Source organism: Chenopodium quinoa, unplaced genomic scaffold (assembly GCF_001683475.1).
Source record: "Chenopodium quinoa cultivar QQ74 unplaced genomic scaffold, ASM168347v1, whole genome shotgun sequence".
Classification (NCBI taxonomy): domain Eukaryota; kingdom Viridiplantae; phylum Streptophyta; class Magnoliopsida; order Caryophyllales; family Amaranthaceae; genus Chenopodium; species Chenopodium quinoa.
In genome coordinates this window covers 1,717,948-1,743,130 of record NW_018743510.1, presented here as the reverse complement: position 1 = coordinate 1,743,130, position 25,183 = coordinate 1,717,948, and positions in this window count along the sequence as shown.

Genomic DNA, 25,183 nt, shown 5'->3' with positions numbered 1-25,183 from the left:
TGTATGGAAGTCCCGTTTGCCCCTTGAAAAACTTAGAATACACAAAACGTGAGTTAGTAGAAGTGAAATAATAATAATTGGGGTTAGTTATAGGTGACTAATTCTTGAGATTACAAGAAAAGAGCAACTAAGAGGTTTTGGGACGCAATTTCAACCAAAATGGCTCAATTAAGGCCATTTTGGCTACTAGGATGCCTATTTTCTATATTTCTTGTCTATTGAACTCATAACTAGTTAAAACATATCATTATCACTTAGTTAAAGGTGACTAATGCTTGAGATTACAAGAAAAGAGCAAGTAAGAGGTTTTGGGAGGCAATTTCAACCAAAATGGCTCAAGTAAGGCCATTTTGGCTACTAGGATGCCTATTTTCTATATTTCCTGTCTATTGAACTCATAACTAGTTAAAACATGTAATTATCACTTAGTTATAGGTGACTAATGCTTGAGATTACAAGAAAAGAGCAGGTAAGAGGTTTTGGGACGCAATTTCAACCAAAATGGCTCAAGTAAGGCCATTTTGGCTACTAGGATGCCTATTTTCTATATTTCCTGTCTATTTAACTCATAACTAGTTAAAACATGTCATTATCACTTAGTTATAGGTGAATAATGCTTGAGATTACAACAAAAGAGCAAGTAAGAGGTTTTGGGACGCAATTTCAACCAAAATGGCTCACGTAAGGCCATTTTGGTTACTAGGATGCCTATTTTCTATATTTCTTGTCTATTGAACTCATAACTAGTTAAAACATGTCATTATCACTTATTTATAGGTGACTAATGCTTGATATTACAAGAAAAGAGCAAGTAAGAGGTTTTGGGACGCAATTTCAACCAAAATGGCTCAAGTAAGGCCATTTTGGCTACTAGGATGCCTATTTTCTATATTTCTTGTCTATTGAACTCATAACTAGTTAAAACATATCATTATCGCTTAGTTAAATGTGACTAATGCTTGATATTACAAGAAAAGAGCAAGTAAAAGGTTTTGGGACGCAATTTCAACCAAAATGGCTCAAGTAAGGCCATCAACAGCTACTAGGATGCCTATTTTCTATATTTCTTGTCTATTGAAGTCATAACTAATTGAAAAATGTCATTATCACTTAGTTATAGGTGACTAATGCTTGATATTACAACAAAAGAGCTAGTAAGAGGTTTTGGGACGCAATTTCAACCAAAATGGCTCAAGTAAGGCCATTTTGGCTACTAGGATGCCTATTTTCTATATTTCTTGTCTATTGAACTCATAACTAGTTAAAACATGTCATAATCACTTAGTAATAGGTGACTAATGCTTGATATTACAACAAAAGAGCAAGTAAGAGGTTTTGGGACGCAATTTCAACCAAAATGGCTCAAGTAAGGCCATTTTGGCTACTAGGATGCCTATTTTCTATATTTCTTGTCTATTGAACTCATAAATAGTTAAAACATGTCATTATCACTTATTTATAGGTGACTAATTCTCGAGATTACAAGAAAAGAGCAAGTAAGACGTTTTGGGACGCAATTTCAACCAAAATGGCTCAAGTAAGGCCATCAACAGCTACTAGGATGCCTATTTTCTATATTTCCTGTCTATTGAACTCATAACTAGTTAAAAAATATCATTATCACTTAGTTACAGGTGACTAATGCTTGAAATTACAAGAAAAGAGCAAGTAAGAGGTTTTGGGACGCAATTTCAACCAAAATGGCTCAAGTAAGACCATTTTGGTTACTAGGATGCCTATTTTCTATATTTCTTGTCTATTGAACTCATAACTAGTTAAAAAATGTCATTATCACTTAGTTATAGTTGACTAATGCTTGAGATTACAAGAAAAGAGCAAGTATGAGGTTTTTGGACGCAATTTCAACCAAAATTGCTCAAGTAAGGCCATTTTGGCTACTAGGATGTCTATTTTCTATATTTCTTGTCTATTGAACTCATAACTAGTTAAAACATGTCAATATCACTTAGTTATAAGTGACTAATGCTTGAGATTACAAGAAAAGAGCAAGTAAGAGGTTTTGGGACGCAATTTCAACCAAAATGGCTCAAGTAAGGCCATTTTGGCTACTAGGATGCCTATTTTCTATATTTCTTGTCTATTGAACTCATAAATAGTTAAAACATGTCATTATCACTTATTTATAGGTGACTAATTCTTGAGATTACAAGAAAAGAGCAAGTAAGAGGTTTTGGGACGCAATTTCAACCAAAATGGCTCAAGTAAGGCCATCAACAGCTACTAGGATGCCTATTTTCTATATTTCCTGTCTATTGAACTCATAACTAGTTAAAAAATATCATTATCACTTAGTTATAGGTGACTAATGCTTGAGATTACAAGAAAAGAGCAAGTAAGAGGTTTTGGGACGCAATTTCAACCAAAATGGCTCAAGTAAGACCATTTTGGTTACTAGGATGCCTATTTTCTATATTTCTTGTCTATTGAACTCATAACTAGTTAAAACATGTCATTATCACTTAGTTATAGTTGACTAATGCTTGAGATTACAAGAAAAGAGCAAGTATGAGGTTTTTGGACGCAATTTCAACCAAAATTGCTCAAGTAAAGCCATTTTGGCTACTAGGATGTCTATTTTCTATATTTCTTGTCTATTGAACTCATAACTAGTTAAAACATGTCAATATCACTTAGTTATAAGTGACTAATGCTTGAGATTACAAGAAAAGAGCAAGTAAGAGGTTTTGGGACGCAATTTCAACCAAAATGGCTCACGTAAGGCCTTTTTGGCTACTAGGATGCCTATTTTCAATATTTCCTGTCTATTGAACTCATAACTAGTTAAAACATGTCATTATCACTTAATTATAGGTGACTAATGCTTGAGATTACAAGAAAAGAGCAAGTAAAAGGTTTTGGGACGCAATGTCAACCAAAATGGCTCAAGTAAGTCCATCAACAGCTACTAGGATGCCTATTTTCTATATTTCCTGTCTATTAAATTCATAACTTGTTAAAAAATGTCATTATCACTTAGTTATAGGTGACTAATGCTTGATATTACAACAAAAGAGCAAGTAAGAGGTTTAGGGACGCAATTTTAACCAAAATGGCTCAAGTAAGGCCATTTTAGCTACTAGGATGCCTATTTTCTATATTTCCTGTCTATTGAACTCATAACTAGTTAAAACATGTCATTATCACTTATTTATAGGTTACTAATGCTTGAGATTACAACAAAAGAGCAAGTAAAACGTTTTGGGATGCAATTTCAACCAAAATGGCTCAAGTAAGGCCATTTTGGCTGCTTGGATGCCTATTTTCTATATTTCCAGTCTATTGAACTCATACCTAGTTAAAAAATGTCATTATCACTTAGTTATAGGTGACTAATCCTTGAGATTACAACAAAAGAGCAAGTAAGAGGTTTTGGGACGCAATTTCAACCAAAATGGCTAAAGGAAGGCCATTTTGAATACTACGATGCCTATTTTCTATATTTCCTGTCTATTGAACTCATAACTAGTTAAAATATGTCATTATCACTTAGTTATAGGTAACTAATGCTTGAGATTACAACAAAAGAGCAGGTAAGAGGTTTTGGGACGCAATTTCAACCAAAATGGCTCAAGTAAGGCCATTTTGGCTACTAGGATGCCTATTTTCTATATTTCTTGTCTATTGAACTCATAACTAGTTAAAAATTTCATTATCACTTATTTATAGGTGACTAATTCTTGATATTACAAGAAAAGAGCAAGTAAGAGGTTTTGGGACGCAATTTCAACCAAAATGGCTTAAGTAAGGCCATCAACAACTACTAGGATGCCTATTTTCTATATTTCTTGTCTATTGAACTCATAACTAGTTAAAACATGTCATTATCACTTAGTTATAGGTGACTAATGCCTGAGATTAGAACAAAAGAGCAAATAAGAGGTTTTGGGACGCAATTTCAACCAAAATGGCTCAAGTAAGACCATTTTGGCTACTAGGATGCCTATTTTCTATATTTCTTGTCTATTGAACTCATAACTAGTTAAAACATGTCATTATCACATAGTTATAGTTGAATAATGCTTGAGATTACAAGAAAAGAGCAAGTATGAGGTTTTGGGACGCAATTTCAACCAAAATGGCTAAAGTAAGGCCATTTTGGCTACTAGGATGCCTATTTTCTACAATTCATGTCTATTAAACTCATAACTAGTTAAAACATGTCATTATCACTTAGTTAAATGTGACTAATGCTTGATATTACAACAAAAGAGCAAGTAAGAGGTTTTGGGACGCAATTTCAACCAAAATGGCTCAAGTAAGACCATTTTGGCTACTAGGATGCCTATTTTCTATATTTCTTGTCTATTGAACTCATAACTAGTTAAAAAATGTCATTATCACTTATTTATAGTTGAATAATACTTGAGATTACAACAAAAGAGCTAATATGAGGTTTTGGGACGCAATTTCAACCAAAATGGCTCAAGTAAGGCCATTTTGGCTACTAGGATGCCTATTTTCTATATTTCCTGTCTATTGAACTCATAACTAGTTAAAACATGTCATTATTACTTAATTATAGGTGACTAATGCTTGAGATTACAACAAAAGGTCAAGTAAGAGGTTTTGGGACGCAATTTCAACCAAAATGGCTCAAGTAAGGCCATTTTGGCTACTAGGATGCCTATTTTCTATATTTCTTGTCTATTGAACTCATAACTAGTTAAAACATGTCATTATCACTTAGTTAAATGTGACTAATGCTTGATATTACAACAAAGAGCCAGTAAGAGGTTTTGGGACGCAATTTCAACCAAAATGGCTCAAGTAAGACCATTTTGGCTACTAGGATGCCTATTTTCTATATTTCTTGTCTATTGAACTCATAACTAGTTAAAACATGTCATTATCACTTAGTTATAGTTGAATAATACTTGAGATTACAAGAAAAGAGCAAGTAAGAGGTTTTGGGACGCAATTTCAACCAAAATGGCTCAAGTAAGGCCATTTTGGCTACTAGGATGCCTATTTTCTATATTTCCTGTCTATTGAACTCATAACTAGTTAAAACATGTCATTATTACTTAATTATAGGTTACTAATGCTTGATATTACAAGAAAAGAGCAAGTAAGAGGTTTTGGGACGCAATTTCAACCAAAATGGCTCAAGTAAGGCCATTTTGGCTACTAGGATGCCTATTTTCTATATTTCCTGCCTATTGAACTCATAACTAGTTAAAACATATCATTATCACTTAGTTAAATGTGACTAATGCTTGACATTACAACAAAAGAGCAAGTAAGAGGTTTTGGGATGCAATTTCAACCAAAATGGCTCAAGTAAGGCCATTTTGGCTACTAGGATGCCTATTTTCTATATTTCTTGTCTATTGAACTCATAAATAGTTAAAACATGTCATTATCACTTAGTTATAGGTGACTAATGCCTGAGATTAGAACAAAAGAGCCAGTAAGAGGTTTTGGGACGCAATTTCAACCAAAATGGCTCAAGTAAGACCATTTTGGCTACTAGGATGCCTATTTTCTATATTTCTTGTCTATTGAACTCATAACTAGTTAAAACATGTCATTATCACATAGTTATAGTTGAATAATACTTGAGATTACAAGAAAAGAGCAAGTATGAGGTTTTGGGACGCAATTTCAACCAAAATGGCTCAAGTAAGGCCATTTTGGCTACTAGGATGCCTATTTTCTATATTTCTTGTCTATTGAACTCATAACTAGTTAAAACATGTCAATATCACTTAGTTATAGGTGACTAATGCTTGAGATTACAAGAAAAGAGCAAGTAAGAGGTTTTGAGACGCAATTTCAACCAAAATGGCTCAAGTAAGGCCATCAACAGCTACTAGGATGCCTATTTTCTATATTTCTTGTCTATTGAACTCATAACAAATTAAAACATGTCAATATCACTTAGTTATAGGTGACTAATGCTTGAGATTACAAGAAAAGAGCAAGTAAGAGGTTTTGAGACGCAATTTCAACCAAAATGGCTCAAGTAAGGCCATCAACAGCTACTAGGATGCCTATTTTCTATATTTCTTGTCTATTGAACTCATAACTAGTTAAAAAATATCATTATCACTTAGTTATAGGTTACTAATGCTTGAAATTACAAGAAAAGAGTAAGTAAGAGGTTTTGGGACGCAATTTCAACCAAAATGACTCAAGTAAGTCCATCAACAGCTACTAGGACGCCTATTTTCTATATTTCTTGTCTATTGAACTCATAACTAGTTAAAATATGTCATTATCACTTAGTTATAACTGAATAATGCTTGAGATTACAAAAAAAGAGCAAGTAAGAGGTTTTGGGACGCAATTTCAACCAAAATGGCTCAAGTAAGACCATTTTGGCTACTAGGATGCCTATTTTCTATATTTCCTGACTATTGAACTCATAACTAGTTAAAACATGTCATTATCACTTAGTTATAGGTGACTAATGCTTGAGATTACAACAAAAGAAGCTAGTATGAGGTTTTGGGACGCAATTTCAACCAAAATGGCTCAAGTAAGACCATTTTGGCTACTAGGATGCCTATTTTCTACAATTCATGTCTATTGAACTCATAACTAGTTAAAACATGTCATTGTCACTTAGTTAAATGTGACTAATTCTTGATATTACAACAAAAGAGCAAGTAAGAGGTTTTGGGACGCAATTTCAACCAAAATGGCTCAAGTAAGGCCATCAACAGCTAATAGGATGCCTATTTTCTATATTTCTTATCTATTGAAGTCATAACTAATTTAAACATGTCCTTATCACTTAGTTATAGGTGCATAATTCTTGAGATTACAATAAAAGAGAAAGTAAGAGGTTTTGGGATGCAATTTCAACCAAAATGGCTCAAGTAAGGCCATTTTGGCTACTAGGATGCCTATTTTCTATATTTCCTGCCTATTGAACTCATAACTAGTTAAAACATGTCATTATATCTTAGTTATAGGTGCATAATTCTTGAGATTACAATAAAAGAGCAAGTAAGAGATTTTGGGACGCAATTTCAACCAAAATGGCTCAAATAAGGCCATTTTGGCTACTAGGATGCCTATTTTCTATATTTCTTGTCTATTGAACTCATAACTAGTTAAAACATGTCATTATCACTTAGTTATAGGTGACTAATGCTTGAGATTACAACAAAAGAGCAAGTAAAAGGTTTTGGAACGTAATTTCAACCAAAATGGCTCAAGTAAGGCCATTTTGGCTACTAGGATGCCTATTTTCTATATTTCCTTTCTATTGAACTCATAACTAGTTAAAACATGTCATCATCACTTAGTTATAGGTGAATAATGCTTGATATTACAAGAAAAGAGCAAGTAAGAGGTTTTGGGACACAATTTCAACCAAAATGGCTCACGTAAGGCCATTTTGGCTACTAGGATGCCTATTTTCAATATTTCCTGTTTATTGAACTCATAACTAGTTAAAACATGTCATTATCACTTAGTTATAGGTGACTAATGCTTGAGATTACAACAATAGAGCAAGTAAAAGGTTTTGGGACGCAATTTCAACCAAAATGGGTCAAGTAAGGCCATTTTGGCTACTAGGATGCCTATTTTCTATATTTCTTGTCTATTGAACTCATAACTAGTTAAAACATGTCATTATCACTTAGTTATAGGTGACTAATTTTTGAGATTACAACAAACGAGCAAGTAAGAGGTTTTGGGACGCAATTTCAACCAAAATGGCTCAAGTAAGGCCATTTTGGCTACTAGGATGCCTATTTTCTATATTTCCTTTCTATTGAACTCATAACTAGTTAAAACATGTCATCATCACTTAGGTATAGGTGAATAATGCTTGAGATTACAAGAAAAGAGCAAGTAAGAGGTTTTGGGACGCAATTTCAACCAAAATGGCTCAAGTAAGGCCATTTTGGCTACTAGGATGCCTATTTTCTATATTTCTTGTCTATTGAACTCATAACTAGTTAAAACATGTCATTATCACTTAGTTATAGGTGCATAATTCTTGAGATTACAATAAAAGAGCAAGTAAGAGATTTTGGGACGCAATTTCAACCAAAATGGCTCAAGTAAGGCCATTTTGGCTACTAGGATGCCTATTTTCTATATTTCTTGTCTATTGAACTCATAACTAGTTAAAACATGTCATTATCACTTAGTTATAGGTGACTAATGCTTGAGATTACAACAAAAGAGCAAGTAAAAGGTTTTGGGACGCAATTTCAACCAAAATGGCTCAAGTAAGGCCATTTTGGCTACTAGGATGCCTATTTTCTATATTTCCTTTCTATTGAACTCATAACTAGTTAAAACATGTCATCATCACTTAGTTATAGGTGAATAATTCTTGAGATTACAAGAAAAGAGCAAGTAAGAGGTTTTGGGACACAATTTCAACCAAAATGGCTCACGTAAGGCCATTTTGGCTACTAGGATGCCTATTTTCAATATTTCCTGTCTATTGAACTCATAACTAGTTAAAACATGTCATTATCACTTAGTTATAGGTTACTAATGCTTGAGATTTCAACAAAGGATCAAGTAAGAGGTTTTGGGACGCAATTTCAACCAAAATGGCTCAAGTAAGGCCATTTTGGCTACTAGGATGCCTATTTTCTATATTTCCTGTCTATTGAACTCATAACTAGTTAAAACATGTCATTATCACTTAGTTATAGGTGACTAATGCTTGAGATTACAACAATAGAGCAAGTAAAAGGTTTTGGGACGCAATTTCAACCAAAATGGGTCAAGTAAGGCCATTTTGGCTACTAGGATGCCTATTTTCTATATTTCTTGTCTATTGAACTCATAACTAGTTAAAACATGTCATTATCACTTAGTTATAGGTGCATAATTCTTGAGATTACAATAAAAGAGCAAGTAAGAGATTTTGGGACGCAATTTCAACCAAAATGGCTCAAGTAAGGCCATTTTGGCTACTAGGATGCCTATTTTCTATATTTCTTGTCTATTGAACTCATAACTAGTTAAAAAATGTCATTATCACTTAGTTATAGGTGACTAATGCTTGAGATTACAACAAAAGAGCAAGTAAAAGGTTTTGGGACGCAATTTCAACCAAAATGGCTCAAGTAAGGCCATTTTGGCTACTAGGATGCCTATTTTCTATATTTCTTGTCTATTGAACTCATAAATAGTTAAAACATGTCATTATCACTTATTTATAGGTGAATAATTCTTGAGATTACAAGAAAAGAGCAAGTAAGAGGTTTTGGGACGCAATTTCAACCAAAATGGCTCAAGTAAGGCCATCAACAGCTACTAGGATGCCTATTTTCTATATTTCCTGTCTATTGAACTCATAACTAGTTAAAAAATATCATTATCACTTAGTTATAGGTGACTAATGCTTGAGATTACAAGAAAAGAGCAAGTAAGAGGTTTTGGGACGCAATTTCAACCAAAATGGCTCAAGTAAGACCATTTTGGTTACTAGGATGCCTATTTTCTATATTTCTTGTCTATTGAACTCATAACTAGTTAAAACATGTCATTATCACTTAGTTATAGTTGACTAATGCTTGAGATTACAAGAAAAGAGCAAGTATGAGGTTTTTGGACGCAATTTCAACCAAAATTGCTCAAGTAAAGCCATTTTGGCTACTAGGATGTCTATTTTCTATATTTCTTGTCTATTGAACTCATAACTAGTTAAAACATGTCAATATCACTTAGTTATAAGTGACTAATTCTTGAGATTACAAGAAAAGAGCAAGTAAGAGGTTTTGGGACGCAATTTCAACCAAAATGGCTCACGTAAGGCCTTTTTGGCTACTAGGATGCCTATTTTCAATATTTCCTGTCTATTGAACTCATAACTAGTTAAAACATGTCATTATCACTTAATTATAGGTGACTAATGCTTGAGATTACAAGAAAAGAGCAAGTAAAAGGTTTTGGGACGCAATGTCAACCAAAATGGCTCAAGTAAGTCCATCAACAGCTACTAGGATGCCTATTTTCTATATTTCCTGTCTATTAAATTCATAACTTGTTAAAAAATGTCATTATCACTTAGTTATAGGTGACTAATGCTTGATATTACAACAAAAGAGCAAGTAAGAGGTTTAGGGACGCAATTTTAATCAAAATGGCTCAAGTAAGGCCATCAACAGCTACTAGGATGCCTATTTTCTATATTTCTTGTCTATTGAACTCATAACAAATTAAAACATGTCAATATCACTTAGTTATAGGTGACTAATGCTTGAGATTACAAGAAAAGAGCAAGTAAGAGGTTTTGAGACGCAATTTCAACCAAAATGGCTCAAGTAAGGCCATCAACAGCTACTAGGATGCCTATTTTCTATATTTCTTGTCTATTGAACTCATAACTAGTTAAAAAATATCATTATCACTTAGTTATAGGTTACTAATGCTTGAAATTACAAGAAAAGAGTAAGTAAGAGGTTTTGGGACGCAATTTCAACCAAAATGACTCAAGTAAGTCCATCAACAGCTACTAGGACGCCTATTTTCTATATTTCTTGTCTATTGAACTCATAACTAGTTAAAATATGTCATTATCACTTAGTTATAACTGAATAATGCTTGAGATTACAAAAAAAGAGCAAGTAAGAGGTTTTGGGACGCAATTTCAACCAAAATGGCTCAAGTAAGACCATTTTGGCTACTAGGATGCCTATTTTCTATATTTCCTGACTATTGAACTCATAACTAGTTAAAACATGTCATTATCACTTAGTTATAGGTGACTAATGCTTGAGATTACAACAAAAGAAGCTAGTATGAGGTTTTGGGACGCAATTTCAACCAAAATGGCTCAAGTAAGACATTTTGGCTACTAGGATGCCTATTTTCTACAATTCATGTCTATTGAACTCATAACTAGTTAAAACATGTCATTGTCACTTAGTTAAATGTGACTAATTCTTGATATTACAACAAAAGAGCAAGTAAGAGGTTTTGGGACGCAATTTCAACCAAAATGGCTCAAGTAAGGCCATCAACAGCTAATAGGATGCCTATTTTCTATATTTCTTATCTATTGAAGTCATAACTAATTTAAACATGTCCTTATCACTTAGTTATAGGTGCATAATTCTTGAGATTACAATAAAAGAGAAAGTAAGAGGTTTTGGGATGCAATTTCAACCAAAATGGCTCAAGTAAGGCCATTTTGGCTACTAGGATGCCTATTTTCTATATTTCCTGCCTATTGAACTCATAACTAGTTAAAACATGTCATTATATCTTAGTTATAGGTGCATAATTCTTGAGATTACAATAAAAGAGCAAGTAAGAGATTTTGGGACGCAATTTCAACCAAAATGGCTCAAATAAGGCCATTTTGGCTACTAGGATGCCTATTTTCTATATTTCTTGTCTATTGAACTCATAACTAGTTAAAACATGTCATTATCACTTAGTTATAGGTGACTAATGCTTGAGATTACAACAAAAGAGCAAGTAAAAGGTTTTGGAACGTAATTTCAACCAAAATGGCTCAAGTAAGGCCATTTTGGCTACTAGGATGCCTATTTTCTATATTTCCTTTCTATTGAACTCATAACTAGTTAAAACATGTCATCATCACTTAGTTATAGGTGAATAATGCTTGATATTACAAGAAAAGAGCAAGTAAGAGGTTTTGGGACACAATTTCAACCAAAATGGCTCACGTAAGGCCATTTTGGCTACTAGGATGCCTATTTTCAATATTTCCTGTTTATTGAACTCATACTTAGTTAAAACATGTCATTATCACTTATTTATAGGTGACTAATGCTTGAGATTACAACAATAGAGCAAGTAAAAGGTTTTGGGACGCAATTTCAACCAAAATGGGTCAAGTAAGGCCATTTTGGCTACTAGGATGCCTATTTTCTATATTTCTTGTCTATTGAACTCATAACTAGTTAAAACATGTCATTATCACTTAGTTATAGGTGACTAATTCTTGAGATTACAACAAAAGAGCAAGTAAGAGGTTTTGGGACGCAATTTCAACCAAAATGGCTCAAGTAAGGCCATTTTGGCTACTAGGATGCCTATTTTCTATATTTCCTTTCTATTGAACTCATAACTAGTTAAAACATGTCATCATCACTTAGTTATAGGTGAATAATGCTTGAGATTACAAGAAAAGAGCAAGTAAGAGGTTTTGGGACGCAATTTCAACCAAAATGGCTCAAGTAAGGCCATTTTGGCTACTAGGATGCCTATTTTCTATATTTCTTGTCTATTGAACTCATAACTAGTTAAAACATGTCATTATAACTTAGTTATAGGTGCATAATTCTTGAGATTACAATAAAAGAGCAAGTAAGAGATTTTGGGACGCAATTTCAACCAAAATGGCTCAAGTAAGGCCATTTTGGCTACTAGGATGCCTATTTTCTATATTTCTTGTCTATTGAACTCATAACTAGTTAAAACATGTCATTATCACTTAGTTATAGGTGACTAATGCTTGAGATTACAACAAAAGAGCAAGTAAAAGGTTTTGGGACGCAATTTCAACCAAAATGGCTCAAGTAAGGCCATTTTGGCTACTAGGATGCCTATTTTCTATATTTCCTTTCTATTGAACTCATAACTAGTTAAAACATGTCATCATCACTTAGTTATAGGTGAATAATTCTTGAGATTACAAGAAAAGAGCAAGTAAGAGGTTTTGGGACACAATTTCAACCAAAATGGCTCACGTAAGGCCATTTTGGCTACTAGGATGCCTATTTTCAATATTTCCTGTCTATTGAACTCATAACTAGTTAAAACATGTCATTATCACTTAGTTATAGGTGACTAATGCTTGAGATTACAACAAAAGAGCAAGTAAAAGGTTTTGGGACGCAATTTCAACCAAAATGGCTCAAGTAAGGCCATTTTGGCTACTAGGATGCCTATTTTCTATATTTCCTTTCTATTGAACTCATAACTAGTTAAAACATGTCATCATCACTTAGTTATAGGTGAATAATTCTTGAGATTACAAGAAAAGAGCAAGTAAGAGGTTTTGGGACACAATTTCAACCAAAATGGCTCACGTAAGGCCATTTTGGCTACTAGGATGCCTATTTTCAATATTTCCTGTCTATTGAACTCATAACTAGTTAAAACATGTCATTATCACTTAGTTATAGGTTACTAATGCTTGAGATTTCAACAAAGGATCAAGTAAGAGGTTTTGGGACGCAATTTCAACCAAAATGGCTCAAGTAAGGCCATTTTGGCTACTAGGATGCCTATTTTCTATATTTCCTGTCTATTGAACTCATAACTAGTTAAAACATGTCATTATCACTTAGTTATAGGTGACTAATGCTTGAGATTACAACAATAGAGCAAGTAAAAGGTTTTGGGACGCAATTTCAACCAAAATGGGTCAAGTAAGGCCATTTTGGCTACTAGGATGCCTATTTTCTATATTTCTTGTCTATTGAACTCATAACTAGTTAAAACATGTCATTATCACTTAGTTATAGGTGCATAATTCTTGAGATTATAATAAAAGAGCAAGTAAGAGATTTTGGGACGCAATTTCAACCAAAATGGCTCAAGTAAGGCCATTTTGGCTACTAGGATGCCTATTTTCTATATTTCTTGTCTATTGAACTCATAACTAGTTAAAACATGTCATTATCACTTAGTTATAGGTGACTAATGCTTGAGATTACAACAAAAGAGCAAGTAAAAGGTTTTGGGACGCAATTTCAACCAAAATGGCTCAAGTAAGGCCATTTTGGCTACTAGGATGCCTATTTTCTATATTTCCTTTCTATTGAACTCATAACTAGTTAAAACATGTCATCATCACTTAGTTATAGGTGAATAATTCTTGAGATTACAAGAAAAGAGCAAGTAAGAGGTTTTGGGACACAATTTCAACCAAAATGGCTCACGTAAGGCCATTTTGGCTACTAGGATGCCTATTTTCAATATTTCCTGTCTATTGAACTCATAACTAGTTAAAACATGTCATTATCACTTAGTTATAGGTGACTAATGCTTGAGATTTCAACAAAGGATCAAGTAAGAGGTTTTGGGACGCAATTTCAACCAAAATGGCTCAAGTAAGGCCATTTTGGCTACTAGGATGCCTATTTTCTATATTTCCTGTCTATTGAACTCATAACTAGTTAAAACATGTCATTATCACTTAGTTATAGGTTTATAATGCTTGAGATTACAACAAAAGAGCAAGTAAAAGGTTTTGGGACGCAATTTCAACCAAAATGGCTCAAGTAAGGCCATTTTGGCTACTAGGATGCCTATTTTCTATATTTCCTTTCTATTGAACTCATAACTAGTTAAAACATGTCATTATCACTTAGTTATAGGTGAGTAATGCTTGATATTACAACAAAAGAGCTAGTAAATGGTTTTGGGACGCAATTTCAACCAAAATGGCTCAAGTAAGGCCATTTTGGCTACTAGGATGCCTATTTTCTATATTTCCTTTCTATTGAACTCATACCTAGTTAAAACATGTCATTATCACTTAGTTATAGGTGAGTAATGCTTGATATTACAACAAAAGAGCAAGTAAGAGGTTTTGGGACGCAATTTCAACCAAAATGGCTCAAGTAAGGCCATTTTGGCTACTAGGATGCCTATTTTCTATATTTCTTGTCTATTGAACTCATAACTAGTTAAAAAATGTCATTATCACTTAGTTATAGGTGACTAATGCTTGAGATTACAAGAAAAGAGCAAGTAAGAGGTTTTGGGACGCAATTTCAACCAAAATGGCTCAAGTAAGGCCATTTTGGCTACTAGGATGCCTATTTTCTATATTTCCTGTCTATTGAACTCATAACTAGTTAAAACATGTCAGTTTTACTTATTTATAGGTGAATAATGCTTGATATTACAACAAAAGAGTAAGTAAGAGGTTTTGGGACGCAATTTCAACCGAAATGGCTCAAGTAAGGCCATTTTGGCTACTAGGATGCCTATTTTCTACAATTCATGTCTATTGAACTCGTAACTAGTTAAAACTTGTCATTATCACTTAGTTAAATGTGACTAATTCTTGAGATTACAACAAAAGATCAAGTAAGAGGTTTTGGGACGCAATTTCAACCAAAATGGCATACCTCTTCAAGCTGACGTGTGTCTGTACAATGACTCATCACTATGTCATACATGAATCTCATCACGTATAGGCCACAGTCAACTCCGTTTTCCTGTTGTGCGCACTAGCATGAGGAACAAAGAACATGAATCAAAATGCATAGCAAATAAGCAACATCTTAAGCATTGTACAGTAAGAAAATCACAACATCATGGGTGAATTACCTTGGGTGCTTTCCATGTAGGACCTCGAGGAGATCGAGGATTTATCTTCTTCATGGTACTACAAAAAATCAAAGTAATAAGTTCAAATTTGACGTTTATTATCAATACATATGAGTTCAGATATGAAAATGAATAACAAGAAGTGAAACAAACTAGATGCTTACTTTTGCAGTATGGACCTCACGAGGCGCTTTCTTACTTGAGGTAACCGAGCAGAATCAAAGTAGAAGATTGTGTTACTGGAAACACAAATCACAAGTAGGGTCCAATGATAACTACACACGAGACAAACAAATCAATAGTTAGCCTGTTACAACAAATAAACTGGGAAAACAAATGAACTTGACTAGCATAATCAGACGTACTCCTCATAGTATGGGACGAATATAAACTTGTCTCCTGCACTCACTGATTGCCTGATACCCCGTTCAGCATAGTACAACACATCAGCGGAGTTTCCTAAGATTCTAGTAGTGGACATCTGCTCAGGGCACAACCACCCAACTTGACAAGGAGATTCAAGCTCCCATATTTGCTCCTGGAGTGCTCTGCATGCATGATAACACAATGTTAATCGAAAACCAAACGACAAACACCAATAAACTGAATAACATAAATTGAGTACTAGTTGAATTACCTCATGGATATTTGAATGAGGGAAATTTTAAGCATTGCACCACTTAGAAATTCCTTCACATCTTCTTTGAATAGCCATGCCGTTGCATCATCATCGTAGTGGAACATTTCCTTAGGAAGTTGGATTTGGATGGGGCTGTCATTAGGCAACACGCAAACACGGTTGTGCAAATAAGCTAACTCCTGAGATAGCGATTGAAGCACTGTTTCTTCAACTAATGGAGTAGCTTGCGTAGCTGAACCTCGTGAAGGGCTCTTCATCAACGCCTTTCCACTCACCGAGCCATGTTCACTTCTGTTCTTTGGCCCCTCCACCCTCTTCTTTGGCGTTTGGCTTTTCCTCGATGGCTAATAAGTATGATCACACAAATGGTTAGAAAAGATTTCCATCCAACTCTTGGGAAGAAAGGATTAAAGCGTGAAATCTAAATCTTAATTACCTGGTTCATCAACCGTATCCAAGCAGATGACCATTGCACAAAACTACCTTTTGCTGCCAGAGTGTAGTGAACTCATCCTCCTCCACGGGCACAGGTACTAAGAGGTCCTCGGACCCGGGAACCACAGAATGGATCCCGACAGAATAATGCTCAGGCAGAAGAGGTCGGCCATGGACCGTACCTTGTTCGGCCGGTTGTGCACTACCATAGGCAACAACATGCAAAGGTCCATCATATGATTCGCCCGGGTGAAGAAGTTCACAACGGGTCTCTTCCTGCACCAATTACGAAGATACTTTATTTACATATTCATAAATAAGTATCTTAGGTGTAATGTAGGAGTTAAATCAAGCATTGAGCTAAAATCACGAAAAATGGGCAAGTTAGAACTCATTTAGGGCATTTCGAGCCGTAAATACTGTAAATGAACCTAAAACTTGTGGAATTGCTTTTTTTAGGTCGTTTCAAGCCATAAATATTCATAACTAAGTATCTTAGGTGTAATATAGGAGTTAAATCAAGCATTGAGCTAAAATCACGAAAAATGGGCAAGTTAGAACTCATTTAGGCCATTTCATGCCGTAAATACTGTAAATGAACCTAAAACTTGTGGAATTGCTTTTTTTAGGTCGTTTCAAGCCATAAATATTCATAACTAAGTATCTTAGGTGTAATGTAGGAGTTAAATCAAGCATTGAGCTAAAATCACGAAAAATGGGCAAGTTAGAACTCATTTAGGCCATTTCAAGCCGTAAATACTGTAAATGAACCTAAAACTTGTGGAATTGCTTTTTTTAGGTCGTTTCAAGCCATAAATATTCATAACTAAGTATCTTAGGTGTAATATATGAGTTAAATCAAGCATTGAGCTAAAATCACGAAAAATGGGCAAGTTAGAACTCATTTAGGGCATTTCGAGCCGTAAATACTGTAAATGAACCTAAAACTTGTGGAATTGCTTTTTTTAGGTCGTTTCAAGCCATAAATATTCATAACTAAGTATCTTAGGTGTAATGTAGGAGTTAAATCAAGCATTGAGCTAAAATCACGAAAAATAGGCAAGTTAGAACTCATTTAGGCCATTTCGAGCCGTAAATATTGTAAATGAACCTAAAACTTGTGGAATTGCTTTTTTTAGGTCGTTTCAAGCCATAAATATTCATAACTAAGTATCTTAGGTGTAATATAGGAGTTAAATCAAGCATTGAGCTAAAATCACGAAAAATGGGCAAGTTAGAACTCATTTAGGGCATTTCGAGCCGTAAATACTGTAAATGAACCTCAAACTTGTGAAATTGCTTTTTTAAGGTTGTTTCAAGCCATACATATTCATCACTAAGTATCTTAGGTGCTAGTTAAAAAAAAAGAAAAAAAAAACCAAAACGAGTGCAAAAAAAAAAAAAAAAAAAATAAAAACCCGAGCGCGAAGGGCAGCAGCTGCAGGGTGCACAGCTGCTGGTAGGCTGCACAGCTGCTGCGAGCCTGTACATCACTGCACAGCTGCTGCAGTGCTGCACAGCTGCTGCAGCCTCTCCGGCAACCTCTCCTACCTTCTCCGCTTCCCAATGAGAAAGAGAAGGAGAAGGAGAAGGAGAAGGAAAAAGAGAAGGAGAAGGAGGAGGAGGAGAAGGAGAAGGAGAAAGAGAAGGAGAAGGAGAAGAAAGAGAAGGAGGAGGAGGAGAAGGAGAAGGAGAAGGAGAAGGAGAAAGAGAAGGAGAAGGAGAAGAAAGAGAAGGAGGAGGAGGAGGAGGAGAAGGAGAAGGAGAAGGAGAAGGAGAAAGAGAAGGAGGAGGAGAATGAGGAGAAGGAGAAGGAAGAGGAGAATGAGAAGGAAGAGCAAACAACAACAACACATGACATCAACAAAGCATACTGACAACACAACACAACACAACACAGCGAACTTGACCATTTCACAGCCAACTTAACCATTTCACAACACAATCCAAAAACAAATATCATTATCCAAACAAGTAAGCACAAAATCACCTGTAGAATAGGAAAGTGATGAGGTGTCGGAGTATCAAGCCCCCTTGAGTCCGCATGTGAAGGAGTACCAATCTGCAATAGTGTATTGATAGTGAAACAGTAATTAGAACCGTACCCACGTAACTCAACATATCAAAACTTATAGAGTTGAATTCTAATCATTTACCTCCTGTTCTCCTTCTCTTCGTGGGTGGCTACTTGAGTCGGCCGGTGTTGTCGAGGAAAAGGTCAAGGTCGGAAAATTCATTTGCTTCGCCCATGCATTGAACTCTTCGCGCATCTCATTGCGCACTTGTTCTTTAATTGAAGCCACTGTGGCATCGAAGTTCTGTGGCGAGTTCACACTTGCTCGGGATCTTCCAGATTTGGTATATTCGGGACCCATTACCTTCTCCCATCCTAGCAAGCTCCCCCCAGCACCTAATACCCGTCCCGGATGGTAGGGCTTTCCCATAGTTAAGGTGAAGGGGTCCTTCTCTACCGTCGGGACGAGCTTGCCTTCAACAAGCTCTCCAGTGTACTCAAGCTGTAGCAAAAACAAAATGGCAACATGAAGTCAGTGTTTATATAAAGTGATATGCATGCAAATGAATAAGTTAGTTCACTAGTTCATAGTTTCTTACTAGCTTATCTGTCATTTCTTTGGTTTCTGGAGCCTTGATGGACCATTTTCCGGTCTTCTTGTCCCGCGAATGCATAGAGCAAAAGAAATCCCCAGCACGACTCACCAAAGTACTGGTCGTGGAGTCAGACGGCGCTGTGGAGGATCCTAGAAGCGCAGTGGGGTATACTTCTTCACTCACCCACGTATCCCTCCATTCATCATACGTCATTGCTCCCATATGATGGTGGTATTGCTTTTGCAATGCATTCCTGGAATTCTGCTCCCTCATTTCCTACATAAAAAGATATATATGTTAGTTTCATTACTAATAAAAAAGACGATAAATTACAACACAATTTTCATCAGAGTTCTTTAAACTTACAGTTTCTTCTTTTTTACATTTTTGATGAACGAAAGCCTCCCAATCATCCTTCGATATGCTAGGCCATATTTTCCAAGGGAGTTTCTCTTCATCGATGACATCATCATCACTGCCACCTCCTTTCTTGTTCTTTGGTTTCCTCACAAGTTTCTTTGTGATAAACCGACGAACTAAGTTACACTTGAAGCTTCTGAATCTTGCCGCAAGTAAGGATTCAAACACCCTTCGCTTGGCGTACTCATTTGGAATGTTAAATAGACTCTGCAAGCACAAATAACAAACATTATTAGTTTGCCCATAACATAACAATAAATTGAAATTGTTTATAAATAATCACATCAAATCAAACTTACCCTGGTATCATTCCAAAACGTGTCAATCAAGCCTGTAGGTACGTCGCTCATACGAAGCGTAATGGGGTTTTTACGCGCACAAATCCCAACTTGACCAGCATACTGACGACGCCATTTACCTGAGGGTTGCCCTACCCTGTCATACTCCAAGACCATAGGACCGACAAGTTTCTTGAAAGCTGTTGTCGGACCCCTTTGCTTTTTCTTCGCTGGTGCCTGCACCCCCGCTCCACTTTGATCCTCACGAAACGGATCCATAATGGCATTATCGATTGGAGGCGCTTGCTCAGCTGCAATTTCAAAGTCATCTATCATTCTCTCCAATACATCTTGCGCCTGATCTTCTGGCTCACCCAAATCAGTTTCCTTGTTCACATCATACGGCTGGTCCCCATCATTAGATGAATCATCTGAGTTAGATTCAACATCCTCAACTCGAACACGGAATCGATCGTCCGCCATTAGATGTTAAAACCTGTCATTACAAACATAACACGTTATTAGCTGCGGAATTGTAAGGTAAACTTATAATCATATATAAATTGCTGAATTATAATACAAATAAACTCTGAAAATGGCGATGCAAGTTACTTTATTCATTTAAAAGAATATAAGAAAAATGGGCAAGTAATTCAACAATTTCATTCATTTTCACCTAGAATATGATTTTTTTATTCTTTCTACGCCTGCAATTCAAACTAACAGAAAATATACAGTACCTCAATCTAATATTCCTTCATCGTGGTCTGATCTCATGTAATTGGCTTGGTCGTCTATCTCATTTGGCACAGCAGGTCTAGGAACAGTGAAAGGTGCCGAGTCATCAAAGGCATCATATTCTTCCTCATCCTCGACATCTCCAACGCCAAGGATTCTTCTTTTGCTGGCTAGCACAATAGACCATTTTGAGTCGGCAGGGTCAGATACGTAAAACACCTGCTTAGCTTGAGATGCAAGGATGAACGGTTCCGCACTATCATTCAGGTTGCCAAGATCTACAAGAGTAAAGTCATCAAATTTGACGTTATGTCTGATATTATCAACCCACTTACACCGGAAAAGAGCAATCGTGAAGTCACAATAATCAAGCTCCCATATTTCTTGAATTCGACCGTAGTATGACAACTCTGCATCAACGGGTGATTTATCCTTAGCACTTGCAAACTCCCTTGACGATGCCACAACCGTTACACCACTGTTTTGGGTCGAGGACGATTTCAAATCTTGACGCTCAGTCAAAAATGTGTACCCATTTATGTCATATCTCTCAAATGAGCAAACATCATCCCTAGGACCATAAGCAAGCCACCTTACTGTAGCTGTGACACTCTCATCCATTCCACCCATCACTCGATCACGAAACCAACTCACAAACTTCTTATTGTGCAACTGCATCAGTGCCCTTTCACCTTTCGACGGAAACTCATCACGCAAACTAGCCATGTGCTCGTCTAAATATGGGTGAACATCTGCAACATGGTGCAACACATATAAGTGTGCTTGTAAGAACTTCTCTCGATCAGGTGACATTCGTTTCGACCCGATTTTTCCATGACCATCAAGTCTACCTTCATGTCGAGAAGTAGGAATACCAATAGGTTCAGCAACGGCTATATAGTCGGCCACAAAATTACCAATCTCCTCGGCCACAGTCCCTTGAATCATACTTCCTTCCGGGTGAGCCCGATTCCTAACTTTATCTTGCAATGTACCCATGTGTCTTTCAAAAGGATAGCACCACCTCAAGAACACTGGACCGCACAACTTAATCTCACACACCAAATGAAGAATCAAATGCACCATTATGTCGAAAAACGAGGGCGGGAAGTACATCTCAAATTTGCACAAAGTCACAACCACATCCGCCTGTAAAGCATCAAGGGTACAAGGATCAAGCACTTTGCTACATATTGTATTGAAAAACGAACAGAGGCTTGTAATAGCTTCCCTCACGTGCTTTGGCAAAATACCACGTATTGCAATTGGTAGAAAAACTTGCATTAGAACATGACAATCATGGGATTTCATACTTGTCAGCTTCAATTCTCCATTTAAGGATACAAATATTTTCATGTTAGATGCGTACCCTGATGGAACCTTAATGCCATACAGACATTCACAAAACCTCCGTTTTCTACCCTTGACAATGTGTAGCAAGCCGAAGGTAAATAGGCCTTCCCCTCTTTGGCTTTTCCCTCATTTTCCTTCTTCGACGCATCCGCGGCCTTTCCCTTTCCCTTGCTCTTCCCCTTTCCCTTTTTCGAACCCATTACTTTTTCCTTTTCCTGTTCCTTTTCCTTACTAACCTTTTGCTGAACCCACAATTCTGGACGCACCCCCATCTTTTCCAAATCTAAACGTGCACCCTTTCCGTCCTTTGTCTTGTTTTGAATATTCATCAGCGTTCCCACAAGAGCGTCACACACATTCTTCTCTATATGCATTACATCAAGACAATGCCTAACGTCATGTTCTTTCCAGTACGGGAGCAACCAAAAGATTGATTCTTTTTTAAAGAGAGCAACTGATTCCGCCGCTTTTTCAGATTTCCCAAATACTGTTCGTACACCCTTGACCCGAGCGTAAACCTCCTCACCAGTCAGTGGCCTAGGAGTAGTACCCTCCTCCACCGTCCCATCGAAAGCCTTTTTCTGCCGACGGTATGGGTGATCGCGCCTGAGCAACCTTCTTGTCCTCAAATACACCTGTTTGAAAGAATGATCAAGGCGTCTGCTTGGCGTATCATCAATACAAATGGGACATGCCTTCTTCCCTTTATTCTTATACCCAGACAAGTTGCCATATGCAGGAAAATCATTAACGGTCCACATAAGAGCTGCACGCAATGTGAACATCTCATTCTTATGAGCATCAAACACGGAAACCCCTTCGTCCCACATCTTTCTCAAATCATCAACCAATGGCGCAAGATACACATCAATGTCGTTTCCAGGTTGCCTTGGCCCCGATATCAAGAGTGAAAGCATTACATATTTTCGTTTCATGCACAACCAAGGAGGCAAATTGTAGATCACTAAAAGTACCGGCCATGTGCTGTGCTGGGTACTAAGAGTGCCAAATGGATTCATCCCGTCCGTGCACAAAACAAGCCTTAAATTTCTGACTTCATCACCAAATTCCCCAAACTTCATATCAAGGTTCTTCCATTGCGGGGAGTCGGCTGGGTGCTTCAGCATTCTGTTTTTCTTTCTTCCCTCTGCATGCCACCTCAAGTTTTTAGCGTCTTTTGGTAAAGAGAACAGACGCTTAAACCTAGGAATTATGGGAAGATACCACAACACCTTAGCAGGAGGTCCCTTCGTACCAGCATTGCAGCTCTTGCGCTTGTAGCGCGACTTCTTGCATCTTGGACACTCCTCCAATTTTTCATATTCATTTCGGTAAAGAATACAATCATTAGGACATGGATGTATCTTCTTATACTCCAAACCAAATGGACACATGAGCTTCTTAGAGTAATAGTAAGACTTAGGAATTTCATTCCCATCTGGCAACATCTCACTTAACACGCTCAACAAGGAAGTAAAACTACTGTCCGTCCACCTATGCTTCGACTTAATTTTAAAAAGAGTTAGCACGGCTGATAGTTTGGATTATTTTTTGCACCCAGGATACAAAGGCTTTTTAGAAGCCTCCGATAATGACTCAAACACGTCACCTTCAAAGCCACGCATCATCTCATCGACACCTTCATCCTCAACCTCATCCACATGATCATCCTCAAATCCCTCCTCAGCACCAACATCATCAATATGTTCATCATTCTTGTATTCCTCATCCCCACGGATATCATTGCTTCTATCATCATGCACATCATACCCAATAACATCCCCACTGTACTCTCCTTCTTCACCATGCCAAATCCACACATGATATTTAACCCTAAACCCACGACAAACTACATGATCTCTAATGATATTAACACTATTGACCACCTTCACATTATTACAATCAACACAAGGACAATAGAGGCACTCGAAACCCATTCTTCGCTGATAAGATGAAGCCGTCTCGCAGAACTCTTGAACCCCATTAAAGAATTCCAATGTATCACGTCTACCATACATCCATCCACGATCCCTCTCCATTAAGTAAATTGTCTCTAAACATGGCAACATATTACGAATAATGTATAATTGCTACATCTATTATATATACAAATCAAATTCAAACACACAACATGCATATAACATTCATATAGATACAAAAATGCATATATGCTTCCAAAGGGTCCTTATCACTCCAACCTAACCCATCCTTGAACGTTTACTCTCACTAGTGAATGTATATCAGATTTCTAATTTTAAGGAAAATCCGGCAGCATTTCCCCCAGTTCTCCAAGTACACGACGTAGGTAATTACTTACCCACATATGTACCCAGAGAACATGGTGATCGAGGAAATGTTAAGCCAAGATGTTCCTTAAAATCGAAAAAACTGACATACATTCACCACCTAAGTGAGAGTAAACGTTCAAGAACAGTCCCAACCGGGGACTATTCAAGACTTTCTCCTAATGAGAAAGACTTGAACGGGTATCTAGGCATATGATGATACATGCAATCAATTAAAAACCACCACTTTAATCACACATCATGATAGAAGATGCACCAAAGTTATATCACACATCATCTCTACAAAATTGTGCAACCAAGAACTTATTTAAAGCACATAAAGTTATATATATATATATACCTGAGTACCTATAAAGGCTCAACACTCTCAAATAGAAGGTCAATGCCAAGGTCTATGCTTCGCCCAGAAATTCCTGATAATCTTTTTCAGTGTAACCTATATAGAACACAAATAGAAAACCAGCTTAAGGGAAAATATAAGAATGATATTAGTGAGCAATGCAAGAACAAGGACAGTCAGAGTAAGATACCATACCAGGATGTTTTCCGCCCACTCTCCAAACTGATGATCTTACCCTAGAAGCCCTTGACACCCATTTCTTAGCCTGAAACACGCATATATATAGTGAGAAGCAACTCATAAAGAAAAGTATATTCAAACCCTAAACCCTAAACCCTAAACCCTAAACCCTAAACCCTAAACCCTAAACCCTTAACCCTAAACCCTAAACCCTTAACCCTAAACCCTAAACTCTCAACCCTAAACCCTAAACCCTAAACCCTAAACTCTAAACCCTAAACTCTAAACCCTAAACCCTAAACCCTAAACCCTAAACCCTAAACTCTCAACTTTGTTCTCTTAAATAAAAAGGACTAAATTATCCTATAAACAAAATAAAATTCTCAACTTTATTAGTGATGATAAATAAAGTTCTCATAACAATTTAGAAATATAGGTAAATGTAGCTTGTACTAAATACAATAACAACTGTTTTCTATCCATGTCTTTGGCTGAAATTCAGCAATGAAAGCAGCAACAAGGTTGAGGGCAGTTGGTGCATTGCTAAAATTTCATTCAATTCATTCGAAGCCAGTTTGACAGACACGGTATCATCACAAACATCTGTCAAATTATAGTAATA